The sequence below is a fragment of the Pogona vitticeps genome, chromosome W (assembly GCF_051106095.1).
Source record: "Pogona vitticeps strain Pit_001003342236 chromosome W, PviZW2.1, whole genome shotgun sequence".
Lineage (NCBI taxonomy): Eukaryota > Metazoa > Chordata > Lepidosauria > Squamata > Agamidae > Pogona > Pogona vitticeps.
In genome coordinates this window covers 1,108,590-1,120,754 of record NC_135798.1, presented here as the reverse complement: position 1 = coordinate 1,120,754, position 12,165 = coordinate 1,108,590, and the positions used below count along the sequence as shown (strand labels likewise).

Here is a 12,165-nt window from a genome sequence, read left to right as displayed (position 1 = left end):
GCCAGGAATCTCACAGTGTGTGCTTGCTTTCACAAACCAGAGGCCTCCAAAACTGGGTTGGTTGGGAGTTACTTGATAGGCGACAGAATGAAGTCGACAGGACAGTCTCACAGCATATGGGGATTTCATGTCACCGTTTGGATACTGTGATGAGATGTGTTTTTGAAGTTATAATATGCTACAGTAATGGGTTTTGTAGTTATGAGTTTAGCAATAGAGAATCCATTTTGAATTAATAAAACGGTCTGTGCTGGAAAATTACTAGTAGCAGTTTTCATCTCTGTGTTGCCAAGCTTATCACAGGCCGCAGAGAAGGACATTCGTAGCCATAATATTCCAACCAGCAATCTGTAAATAACACCTGGATCTTGTGAGAAACTGAGGCAGAGACTAACACCGTTTCCTCTATCCTGATTGGTGGGTTACGTCAGGAAGAAGGAGGAGGGGTAATATCTTGTAAGTTGTAAAAATGGAGTCTTACAAAGAGAAAGCACATGGGATGTATGCCTGATGTGTAAGATGGATACCTTACATATCATATGGATGGATTACTTATGGATTACTGTTCCTTTGGAGAAGGACTTTACCCTTTATGGATTTACCTGTTTCTGATGGACTATGGAATCCTTGGACTGAGTAAGAATGTAGTTTATTTTTTAACTTAGAGGAGAGGCCTAGCCTTTCTGTTTGCTTAGAGTTTTGATTTGATAGCAGGGTTTTGATAGGAGTTCTGATACTTATGAATGGAAATGTTCTTTCTATCATCTATGCTTTTACAATAAACTAATTTTTCTTTATTTTTCTAATAAATGTATTTTTGCTTAAGAATTGGAAGTCTGGTCTTTTGAGCAGAATAGTTTGATATTGTTACCTAGCTACCAGATAATTGGCCATACGTTACCATAATTGAGTCATTTATTTGCTTAATTACAAGCTACTTTTTTTTAAGTTCCTTTTTCATAGGGGACAGACTTAAAGAAAGAAGTCCAGTTTCACAGCCTGACTGAGAGTGACTCACTCAGTTCTTAAAGGGGTGAAATGGATTCTAACTTTTCTCTGTTCCTGGCGTTGCTAGCCTTCTAGGAGGCAGCAATAGCTCACAGATACTGTCATGAGGTCAAAATTTGTTAACTGAAAGAGTTAGCACAGCAGGTGCAACTAATCAAGAAAACTGGGAAGTCATCCTGTATCAGCAGATGATGGTAGGTGCAAGAGAACAATGTAATGTAATTTGTCGGGGGCTGATGTGGATATAAACGAGGAGGAAGACATGCACCATTTGCTTCAGTTTGAGAGCTTATGCTATCCTGAACTCAACTGCTCTGAGAGCTCCCATTTCCTCAGAGACAGAGAGGCTGCCAGTTGGTCTCACTCTCTCTCTGTCTGTATGTTTGGAAACAGATGAGTGAAAGGAACTATTTGTTTGAGACTTTTGTTCCACCAGGACTGAAGAACTTGGGGGAGAACGCTTCAAACCCTGTCATTTCACACCATCTCAGTCTCCTTTGCACTGTCAGGCCCATCTCGGTGGCCCCTCTGGCCCTCACCAGGCACCATGGAAGGTCGGGTAGAAGGCGCCCTCCAAACGCTCCCGATGGTTCCAGCGACTGGGCTAAAATTCTCTGAAATACTGATCTAAGCTTTACAATGTCTTGCATCCTGCTAATCATAGAGTTATCATTTAATAAATAAACAAACACAGTGTCGCATCTGATCTCAAAGAATGAAAGAGATCTTACCTGCTTTAAGGGAGGCTTTGGATTTCTCCTTTCGTCCAGAGAAAAGTCGGGAGAGCATCAGCTGAACCTCACCCCGTCCTTGGGAGAAAAGAAAAAAAAACACCCAAATCATTCTGGAGGCTTCTCGGATGGACAAAACTAAAAGCTTTCCCTTAGCACAGAAGCTAACAATCTGGCAATCTGGAGAATACAATTCTTTTAAATAATATCCTCTGGTTTATGAATGTGGGGGGGGGGGATTGTGTGCTTCTATGCCCATGATTCCAAAAGCCAGGAAATAGCCCAAAACTGCTGCACAATCTCGTGCCCGCCTTGCCAGCTGGAAAAAGGAGGCCGAGCCAGACAGAGCAAAGGGCGTCTCAAGGGTGGCCACACACAAGGCAGCCGTCCAGAGGGTCTAACAGCAGGGGGTCCCCCCAACCTTGGGCTTCTGGATGTTCTTGGACTTCCGCTCCCAGAAATCCTGGCCAGCAGAGGCGGAAGTGAAGGCTTCTGGGAGTTGCAGTCCAAGAACATCTGGAGGCATGAAGTTGGGGACCCCTGGACTCTGCGGGAGACCCTCTTCTGCTCTTTGCCCTTCACAGCCCTGACCATGGCTTTGTGTCTGGGGGAGGAGTGGTCACTTGACAAAAAGGGGAGTCAGATTCTGGGATGTTCCCTTGCATGGTATCGCTCTGGGAACGGCAGGGGTGCTGGGGGGGGGACTCTTGTTCAACCCCCCCCCCGACCCTCAGCGTGTGGAGTGTTTCAGGTTTCCATTAATTCCCCGCACTATTTCACAGAGGAACGAAAACCCGGAAAGAGGCTATCCAGAAGAATGTGATGGTCCGGCACCCCCCGTGTGATGATGACACACAACTTCCGTCTGCTTTTTAAGACCTTCCAGGAGGACCTTCGCTCAGCCTCTCCGGCCCCCAAGGTCTGGCCATCCAGCCGGCCACCATCCCTTGCGCTAATGAAAACAGCAAGACATAAACAAGCAAAGAGGAGAAAGGCAGGATAAAAGTAATTTTGAATGAATGCATGAAAGAATGAATAAATTCTAAGCTAATTAAGAATCTAATGACTGAATTTCCTGCCTCTAAGAAAGTCTCTTCCTGGAAACCAAGAGGAGATTCAGAGAATTTCCTGGGAATATTGTTAACCCAAAATGAGCAGCAGCAAACCTCACACCAGACTCCACACACACACGGACACAGACACACAGAGTTTTCCCAGGGTAGGAAACGGGCAGCCGCTCTCTCCCCAGGGGCTCTGCTGGCCCCCCAATTGTTCTGGGTGGGAAGAAGGGGGTGGGGGCGCTGAGGGTCTGGGTTCGGGTCAGGGCCTGATTCCTCAGCCTGGAACTTCCCTCCCTTGCAGGGGCATCAGCATCCGCCTTGGCTGCCAGATGGTCCACATAGAACATCATCATCATCATCCTCCACATCCCTCCCTCCCTCTGAGCCGACCCCCTCTCTTCTCCCCCCTCCAAGCCCCATTTACCTGGGCCCCCTCCTATCCCCCCCCACTCCCTCCCCCTTGCGACCCCCTCCCCCATCTCCACCCCCCCCAAAAGGCCCCCCAATTCCCACTTGGGGCTTTCGAGGAACTCCCCCCCCTAAGTTTTCAACAAAAGGGGTTTCCTGGGGGGAGGGGTCACGGCTGGAGAAGGTCCTGTGGGGGGGGAGGAGAAAGGGAAAACAAGCACAACGGGGGGGGAGAGGTGAGCCTGAGAGGACCCGGGTGCCTTGCTGGGAAGGGGGGGCTCGGAGTATCTGGATCTCGGCCCCCCCCCGCCCTGACTTCCCGCCTCTCTTTCCATAGATACACAAACACACACAATCCCCACTGAAGATTCCCTCTCTCTCTCTCTCTCACAGACACAGACACACACACACACACACACAAAGAGGGCCCGGGTGCCCCGAGGAGTGGGTACTTTTCTCCTTTTGGTGGGGAATATCTTTCTAGGGCCTCCCCACCCCCACCCCCACCCCCACCCCCACCCCCACCGCTTTCTCCCCCCCCCGAAAAATAAAGGCCCCCAAATCGCCCCCACCTCCGTCCGGATCCTGAAGCGCCAAAGAAACAGCGAGAGAGGAAAAAAAGGGGGGGAGAAAGAGGAAGGGAGGGGCACGGCCTCCACTTCCGGTTCCTGTGGTGGGGGAAACAGCACCGGAAGCAGCCCCACTCCCACTCCCTCTACTGCTTTAGTCGCTCTGCGTTCTCCGCCTCCCTTTCCCTCCCAACCAATCGCCGCTGAGAAGAGCAGAACGTGGGAGGTTGATGGGGAGGGAGGGAGAACGTAGAGCTACTAAAGTGAGAGAGGAGGAAGGGGGGGGCTGCTTCCGGCCCTGCTTCCCCACCGGAAATGGAAGCTGTGCCCCTTCCCCCCTTTTCCCTCTTTTTCTTCCGTCCTCTTTCCCGCGCAGACTTTCCCGGCGGAGGATCCGGGCGGTGGTGGGTCTTTGGGGGAGGGGAGGGAGGGGAGGGGAGGGGAGGGGAGGGGGGTTTCCTTAGAAAGATATTCCCCCCAAAAGGGAGAAAAATACCCCCCGCCCCCCCACCTCAAATCCCCCCCACACACACACTTGTATCTGTTTCATCCAATTTTTTATAAACCCATTTAGGATTTTCTGCAGAATTTCTCAACCAATCTGGTTAGAGGGAAGATTGGTGGATTTAATAATCCTCTGTAATATTACCAACTTCCAAACATGCCAGAGTTTTCAGTTTATAAGATGGTACTTTTTCCACAGCTCACTGGTTACACAGAAGTAAGCTGAGAGCACGGAGAGAACCAAAAAGGTCCCGTACGTTGCCTCTGTAAACAGGCTTCCTTCAATCGCGAGGCTTTGCTTCCTACAGTCAGGAGACTTAGCATGCTCCAATCACGCGTCTTGTGGAACTGACGTCAGCTGAAGCTCTACAAACCGATTGGGACACACCTCACTGGAGGTGGAGACTTGCAGGCTCAGAAGCAACGGGGACTCCTAATGTCCGAGCATTCTGAACCCAGAGACTAGATATGCCAAGCTAAGTTTTCATAATGTTTGGGTTAGAAAAGAGTCTGTGTGGTTCTTATAAACAAAGGTGTACTAAAAATAGAAAAATAGAGTATTTTTTTAGAACAGGTTTATCAGTCTTTTTAACCTCTTTCCCAATGTTTCATTTGAAAAAAATGTTATCCAAAATTCTCTCCCTTCCATGCATTTTCAATTGTTTTCATATTAAATCTTCATTGTTGCTTATAATACCTGAAATATATCTTAATTGATTTGTTACATAATAAGATTTAATACTGGTTATCTGATAACTTTCTTTTTGTAATATCTACCAACATTTCTTATTAATCCCAGCTTTCTTACTATTATTGCAATATATACTAATCATCACTCGCCATTATTTTAACTACTTAACCCAGTGGTCAGGGAACAGGGATAAATTACCCCAAATGGGGTAAGAATGAAAATCCTGGGGGTAATGAGGACGCGACCCTAACCCCATTCCCTCCTCCTCCTCTTCTACCCAGAGGAGGGAGTCCCCAGCTGCCTCATTGGAGCCATGATGGATGGCAGCCGGGGATGGGCCCCAGTCGGTGGCATATGTCAGCCGAGGTGGTGGTGACGGGGCTGCCCATGGCAGAGGGTGAGTGGTCAGAGCATCCTGGCCAAGAGGAGCCTCTCCTTCCAGTGCCGGGAGAGGTGGATTGCGGCGGGGGGCGGGGGGCGGGTGTGGTCACGAGGGTCTGGAGGAGCCCACCAGGCAGCAGTGCTGCTCGCCCAGCCACATGGCTTCCTTCGGTGGCACCTCCATGTTGGCCGGCTGGGCCTGGTGGAGCTCTTGGCTTTCGTGTGGCAGCTGTCAGGGCGCTTCGACGGCAAGGCTTGCAGGAGCTCTGATGCTGAGCCCCAATGCAGCTGCCGGAGCTGGTGATGGAGTGGGAGGCGGCATCGGGCACCCCTGGCAGGCAAGCCACCTGCTGCTCTTTGATGGTCACCCAGGAGCTGCCTGCTGGTGGAGAAAGAGAGCCGCCCATTTTTTAGGAGTAAAAGGTAAAAAAGTTCCCTGACCCTGTTCTAGGGTCAACCTCCACTGATCTCTCCTCTCCCCCCGAGGTCATCACCCATCTCCATCTGGATCCTCAGGCGAAGTTCATGTGTAGGGGTTGGGGGCATAGGAGGGGCCCCAGAGTGATGGGGCTTGGAGGGGGGGTGAAGATCGGGGGTTGGCTAGGAGCGAGGGGGGCTAGATCCAGGCCCCTTAGTCTGCCCTCCGGCCAGGTGGCCTCTGCCCCCTTTCCCCCTCCCCCCTCTGGCCAGCACTGGAGGGGTAGATCCTGCCGGCCAGTTCCTCTGCTCCCCCCAAGAAAGGAGATCTCTGCTGGAAAGTTTTCTCCTGGCTGCCAGGAAGAGCCCTTTCCGGGGGCCGGGTCCCAAAGGCCCCCTCCAGGGCCAGCCCGTTTCCCAAAGGCCGGCTCCTCGTTTCCAAAGACGAACCACCTCTCCGGCGGCCTCTGATTTTGGAGGCTCCTCTTGACAGACGGACGGAGGGGGCTTTGGGAAGAGACAGAAGAAGAAGACTCGCCCCTCCTAGATGGAGGGCTGGAGAAAATAAAAAGAGAAATGCAACCCAGAAAGAGTCCCTCCTCACAGGGATCATTTCAGCCTTTGCATCTGGGGGTGGGTGGGAGGCAGGTCTTTTGTAAAGCCAATGGCTCTGAAGCATCCATTCCAGAAAAACCCAGTTATCACGATGGGGGGGGAATCAGCCGCAAGACCCCACCACCTGAATGTGTATAGTATAGTTGTGTATAGTTGTGTTAATGTAATTTTGTCAACCTCGTTGTTTTGGAAGAAAAGCACTTTAGCTTTCCCCCACAAAACAACTTAAGGGGGGGTATTGTAAAGGGCAGACATAACATCACATGTCCGTCACAGCTGGGCAGTGAATCCTCAGCCTATGGTGTGACGGAGGGTGGAACTTAAGGGGAGGAGCTAATATAAAAAGGGGGGTGAAGCCTGTGTGTGTAGAGGGAGAGAGAGATTGAAAAGAGAGTTTGAGCTGAGGGTTTAAAGTGATGATTAGAGTGAGAGAGCCTGTCAGTGTGAAATAGCCTGTGTGAGCCAGAGAATTATTAACAGTGATTGACGTATTGATTCCTTACCAGTGATTTACTATTCTTTTATTTCCTGTAATCAATAAACCAGTTTTGTGTTTTCAAAGTTACACTTGTCCTTCTTTTGATTTTTAAGGATAAGTTGGTGGCAGCAGAGTTTTAAAGTAAAGTTGCAACCACTCTTTGAGGTTTGAGGGTGGCTGTTACAATATTATTGTATTGCTCCTCGTTGTTTATAGAGGAAAGCACTTTAGCTTTCCCCCATAAAACAACTTGTTAAGGGGGGAGGTATTGTGGCGTTCAGCTCTGCTCTCACCTGTCCGTCACCACTGGGCAGGGGAACCTCAGCCAATGAGAGGACTGAGGGTGGTGCCGAAGTGGGAGGAGCTGGATTATATAAGGTGTGTGATGTGTGTGAGAGAGGGAGATTTTTGAATTTGGAAGATGAGTGATTAGAAAGATTGATAGAGAGTGAGAAAGGGCCTGTCAGTGAGGGAGAAGTTTGTGTGAGCTAGTGTCTGAGAAACATTGATTGATTAATTAATTTAAGACCAGTGATTTACTGGCCATGTGACCACGGAAAGATTGTCTTTGGACAAAACGCTGGCTCTATGGCTTGAAGAGCAGAATGAGCGCCGCCCCCTAGAGTCGGACACGACTGGACAAAAATTGTCAAGGGGAACCTTTACCTTTACCTTTTATGGGGCCCAAACTCACCGTTCAGCGAAGATACTCCATAGCGCCACCATTTTCACACCCTCAGTAAGCGAGGGCAGGGCGCGAAAATGGTTGCGGTGGCCATTTTGGGCACCCAGTGGCCATTTTGGAACCGGCGATCAACTGTTTAAAAAAACATCGCGATGCGAAAATCGGTAAGCGAAACGCTTACCGATCAACACAATGCAATGTTTTGCCCATTAAAACATTGCAATGCAATCGCATTAGTGATCTCAAAAAATATATCGCTATGCGGATTTGTCGTTAAACGGTGCACTCATGCGAGGCACCACTGTATTATGAAATGCACCCTGGAAAGCAGATGATGCTAATCTTCCTGGATGCGGAAAAAGCCATCGATAATGTCAACTGGGATTTCATGCTATCATTACTGGAGAGAATGGGCCTTCAAGGAACATATCTACAAACAATCAAGGCAATATACACTAAGCAAGTAGCCATGATAAAAGTGAATGGTAACCTAACTGGGAATATACAGATCGAACAAGAAACAAGACAGGGCTGTCCACTATCCCCCCTATTATTTATTTTAGTATTGGAAATACTTAACAGACAGATCAGGAATAAGAAAGCTATTAAAGGACTTAAAATTAGGGGAGAAGAATTTATGCTACAAGTGTATGCAGACGATTTAGTGATAATATTAGAAAATCCTTTGGAAAATCTTGAAGGATTGTTGAAAGTTATAGAAGAATTTGGGCAGGTGGCCAGATTTAAAGTAAACTATCAAAAAAACAAAATTCATGACAAAAAACATAAAGCAAGAATATGTTGAAAAATTAGCATGGAACTCCAGTTTTGAGGTGGTGAAAAAAAATTAAATATCTAGGGGTGGTCATCGCCAAAAAACCAATTTAATGAAAGAGAACTATTTAGCAATACAGAAAGAAATTCAGAAAAATCTGGAGGAATGGAGCAAACTACAAGTTTCACTTATGGGAAGAATATCAACAATAAAAATGATGATTTTACCCAAACTCCTTTTTTATTTTCAAATCTCCCAATACTACTGAATTTTAAGTATATCAAGGACTTGGACAGACTAACAGCAAATTTACTTTGGAAACATGAGAAGCCAAGAATAAAACTTAAACTGCTACAAGACCTGAAAGAAAGGGAGGGAATGGGTTTGCTGAATTGGCTACTATATTATAAGGCCTATTAGGGCTTGGGCCCTGGATACCTAAAGGACCGAGACCTCCTTCCATATGAACCTACCTGGCAGTTAGATCTAGCCAGGGGGCCCTTTTGAAAGAGCCGCCCCTTAAGGAGGTAAGAGGGATGGCTTGTAGACAAAGGGCCTTTTCGGCAGCTGCCCCCAGACTATGGAATGCCCTCCCAACTGAGATTCGTCTGGTGCCAACGCTGATGACATTTCAGCACCAGGTCAAAACCTTCCTGTTCCAGAAGGCTTTTAATTGAAATAATATTAGCTGTGGGTCCGATGGCAATTTATATATATATATATATATATTTTAATTGTATTTTAATTATTACAAATTTTATTGTATTTTAAATGTTGTAAGCCGCCTAGAGACCTTTGGGTAGTGTGGTGGCATATAAAATAAGTAAGTAAGTAAGTAAGTAAGTAAGTAAGTAAGTAAGTAAGTAAGTAAGTAAGTAAGTAAGTAAATAAATAAATAAATAAATAAATAAATAAATAAATAAATAAATAAATAAATAAATAAATAAATAAAAAGACTTAGGAAATTAGAGGGACATGATTTAAAGATGGGATGGCATGCATATGTGCGGTATGGGACACATAATGAACACTCTCAGTTTGGAGAACATATCATTAGGAAGGTCCTAGGGATGGTATGGCAGAAATTTCAAGCACAAACCTATGAGAAAATCCCATTGTGGGCGGCACCTATAGAAGCATTTACATTAAAACCCTGAACCAGAAAGGAATGCTAACCACATATGAAAATCTGTTAAACAAAGAGCAGAAGATAAAGGACAAAAAAGCTTGAAAAAAATGGGTATACATGTCGATTGGTGGTCAATGGTAAAATTAGACTCAAGATACAAAAAAGATAGGACTGTGGTTTTTTTTTTTTTCAAGGGCAAAGTCCAGGTGGACGGACTGTGGATATATACGTATGAAAGAATAATTAAGAAAATGTACACATATTAGAATATGACTGAGAGGATGAGAGGGTGGAAGAGACAAGGGTAAAATGGGCAATTTTTTTTGGCTACAACGTGGATCTTGATGATTGGACTAAGATGTGGAAAGAAAGCCATGTTTAAACCAGTAAATTTAAGAGAAAATATACTCAAAATGTTCTACAGATGGCATTACACACCTGTAAGACTAGCAAAAATGTCAGAGGGTAACAGCAATATATGTTGGAAGTGTAAAAACAATGCAGGAACTTACTATCATATGGGGTGGACATGTGAAAAGGTCAAAATTTATTGGACACAGGTATGGGATTTAGCAAAAGAAATTACTCAGCAAAAATTAGATATAAAACCTGAAATGGCATTACTGAATGTCATGGCAGGAATAAATGATAATATTTATTTATTTATTTATTTATTTGATTTATATCCCGCTCATCTGGTCAGATTGACCACTCTGAGTGGTTTACCACTCTGAGCGGCTTGAATAAATTGAAGTATTGTCTCATGTATATACTCACAGCAGCTAGATTACTCTGGGCCCAAAAAATGGAAAACCGAAGAGGTTCCGACAATAGAAGAGCTGTTAAAGAAGTTATGGGACATGGCAGAACTGGACACTCTATCAGAAGCACTACGGGAACAGCCAAGGGACTATGTAAAGCAAAGCTGGGGACTAATATATTCTTGGGCCCAGAAGAAGACAGGAGTGTAGGGCAAAGTTTATGATGCATGCATATTTACTCAGTACATACTGGAAACCAATCTAGGGAGAATAGAGGGGTTAACGAGGCTGGAGTCTCTGACTCCAAAGGGGGAAGGGTTTAATTTAATTTGAGGGGCTAGTTAGTTTTCTTTTTTTTTCTGTCGCTGTAAGCCGCTGTCTCACAACATTTGGAGGACCAAAACTATCTCTCCCTTACTTCTATGGGTAAACAGCAGGTAACACCTTTTGTGTAGTAGCTCCAGAGGTAATCAAGTAGTTGGGCCAAAGCCGAAAGGACGCTCAGCTGTGGACGCGCCTGGAAGTGAAAGGAAAGTCCGATGCTGCAAAGAAAAATACTGCATAGGAACCTGGAATGTAAAATCTATGAACCTTGGGAAGCTGGAGGTGGTCAAACAGGAGATGGCAAGAATAAACATTGACATCCTGGGCATCAGTGAACTAAAATGGACAGGAATGGGTGAATTCAACTCAGATGATTATCATGTCTACTATTGTGGGCAAGAATCACATAGAAAGAATGGAGTAGCCCTCATAGTCAACAAAAGAGTGGGTAAAGCTGTAATGGGATACAATCTCAAAAATGATAGAATGATGTCAATACGAATCCAAGGCAGACCATTCAACATCACAATAATCCAAGTTTATGCACCAACCTCCATTGCTGAGGAGACTGAAATTGAACAATTTTATGAAGATTTACAACACCTTCTAGAACTGACACCAAAGAAAGATGTTTTTCTCATTCTAAGGGACTGGAATGCCAAAGTAGGGAGTCAAGAGATAAAAGGAACAACAGGGAAGTTTGGCCTTGGAGTTCAAAACGAAGCAGGGCAAAGGCTAATAGAGTTCTGTCAAGAGAACAAGCTGGTCATCACAAACACTCTTTTCCAACAACACAAGAGGCGACTGTACACATGGAAATCACCAGATGGGCAATATCGAAATCAGATTGATTATATTCTCTGCAGCCAAAGATGGAGAAGCTCTATACAGTCAGCAAAAACAAGACCTGGAGCTGATTGTGGCTCTGATCATCAGCTTCTCATAGCAAAATTCAAGCTTAAACTGAAGAGAGTAGGAAAAACCACTGGACTACTCAGGTATAACCTAAACCTTACGAATACACAGTGGAAGTGAAGAACAGATTTAAGGAACTCAATTTGGTGGACAGAGTGCCTGAAGAACTTTGGATAGAGGCTCGTAACATTGTACAGGAGGCAGCAACAAAAACCATCCCAAAGAAAAGGAAATGCAAGAAAGCAAAGTGGCTGTCCAATGAGGCCTTACAAATAGCAGAGAGGAGAAGGGAAACAAAATGCAGGGGAGATAGGGAAAGTTACAGAAAATTGAATGCAGACTTCCAAAGAATAGCAAGGAGAGACAAGAGAGCCTTCTTAAATGAACAATGCAAAGAAATAGAGGAAAATAACAGAAAAGGAAAAACCAGAGATCTGTTCAAGAAAATTGGAGATATTAAAGGAACATTTTGTGCAAAGATGAACATGATGAAGGACAAAAATGGGAGGGACCTAATGTTACATACAGCACTGATGTTACCTGTCTGTCATGGGTTTGGAGGGAAAGTTCCATCCTATGGGGAGTGGAAGGCGGGACATCAGGAGGAGGGGCTGTACTGTATATATATGTGGAGCGTGTGTGGAGACGCTGGGATGTGAAGAAGCAGCAGCTGGGAAGAAGAAGCTGGTGTGGGAGTCTGTGTGTCAGACAGG

At 45.7% G+C, this 12,165-nt stretch overlaps 4 protein-coding genes and 1 long non-coding RNA gene across 6 annotated transcripts in view; 3 read left to right on the top strand and 2 right to left on the bottom strand.

Annotated features, from left to right (window-relative positions):
• The window catches only part of LOC144584973 (uncharacterized), a 66,481-nt gene extending 64,670 nt beyond the window's left edge, over positions 1 to 1,811 (bottom strand). Inside the window, exon 1 of the mRNA XM_078382344.1 lies at positions 1,740 to 1,811. The gene's annotated coding sequence lies outside the window, so the exon portion shown is untranslated. The remainder of the gene's footprint in view (positions 1 to 1,739) is intronic.
• Positions 1 to 3,842, bottom strand: part of LOC144584982 (uncharacterized) — a 32,301-nt gene extending 28,459 nt beyond the window's left edge. Inside the window, exons 1-2 of one of the 2 annotated variants that reach the window (XM_078382388.1) lie at positions 3,781 to 3,842; positions 1,740 to 1,817 (exon numbers count right to left, since the gene is read on the bottom strand). The gene's annotated coding sequence lies outside the window, so the exon portion shown is untranslated. The remainder of the gene's footprint in view (positions 1 to 1,739; positions 1,818 to 3,780) is intronic. The other variant, XM_078382387.1, reaches the window with a different exon arrangement.
• The window catches only part of LOC144584975 (uncharacterized), a 618,887-nt gene that overhangs the window by 497,400 nt on the left and 109,322 nt on the right, over positions 1 to 12,165 (top strand). The window lies entirely within an intron of this gene.
• Positions 1 to 12,165, top strand: part of LOC144584983 (uncharacterized) — a 392,659-nt gene that overhangs the window by 365,426 nt on the left and 15,068 nt on the right. The gene's annotated exons all lie outside the window — the stretch shown is intronic.
• On the top strand, positions 4,123 to 4,975 carry LOC144585034 (uncharacterized). Its single transcript, XR_013539533.1, has 2 exons — positions 4,123 to 4,181; positions 4,481 to 4,975. It is a non-coding gene; the product is annotated as an uncharacterized LOC144585034 (long non-coding RNA).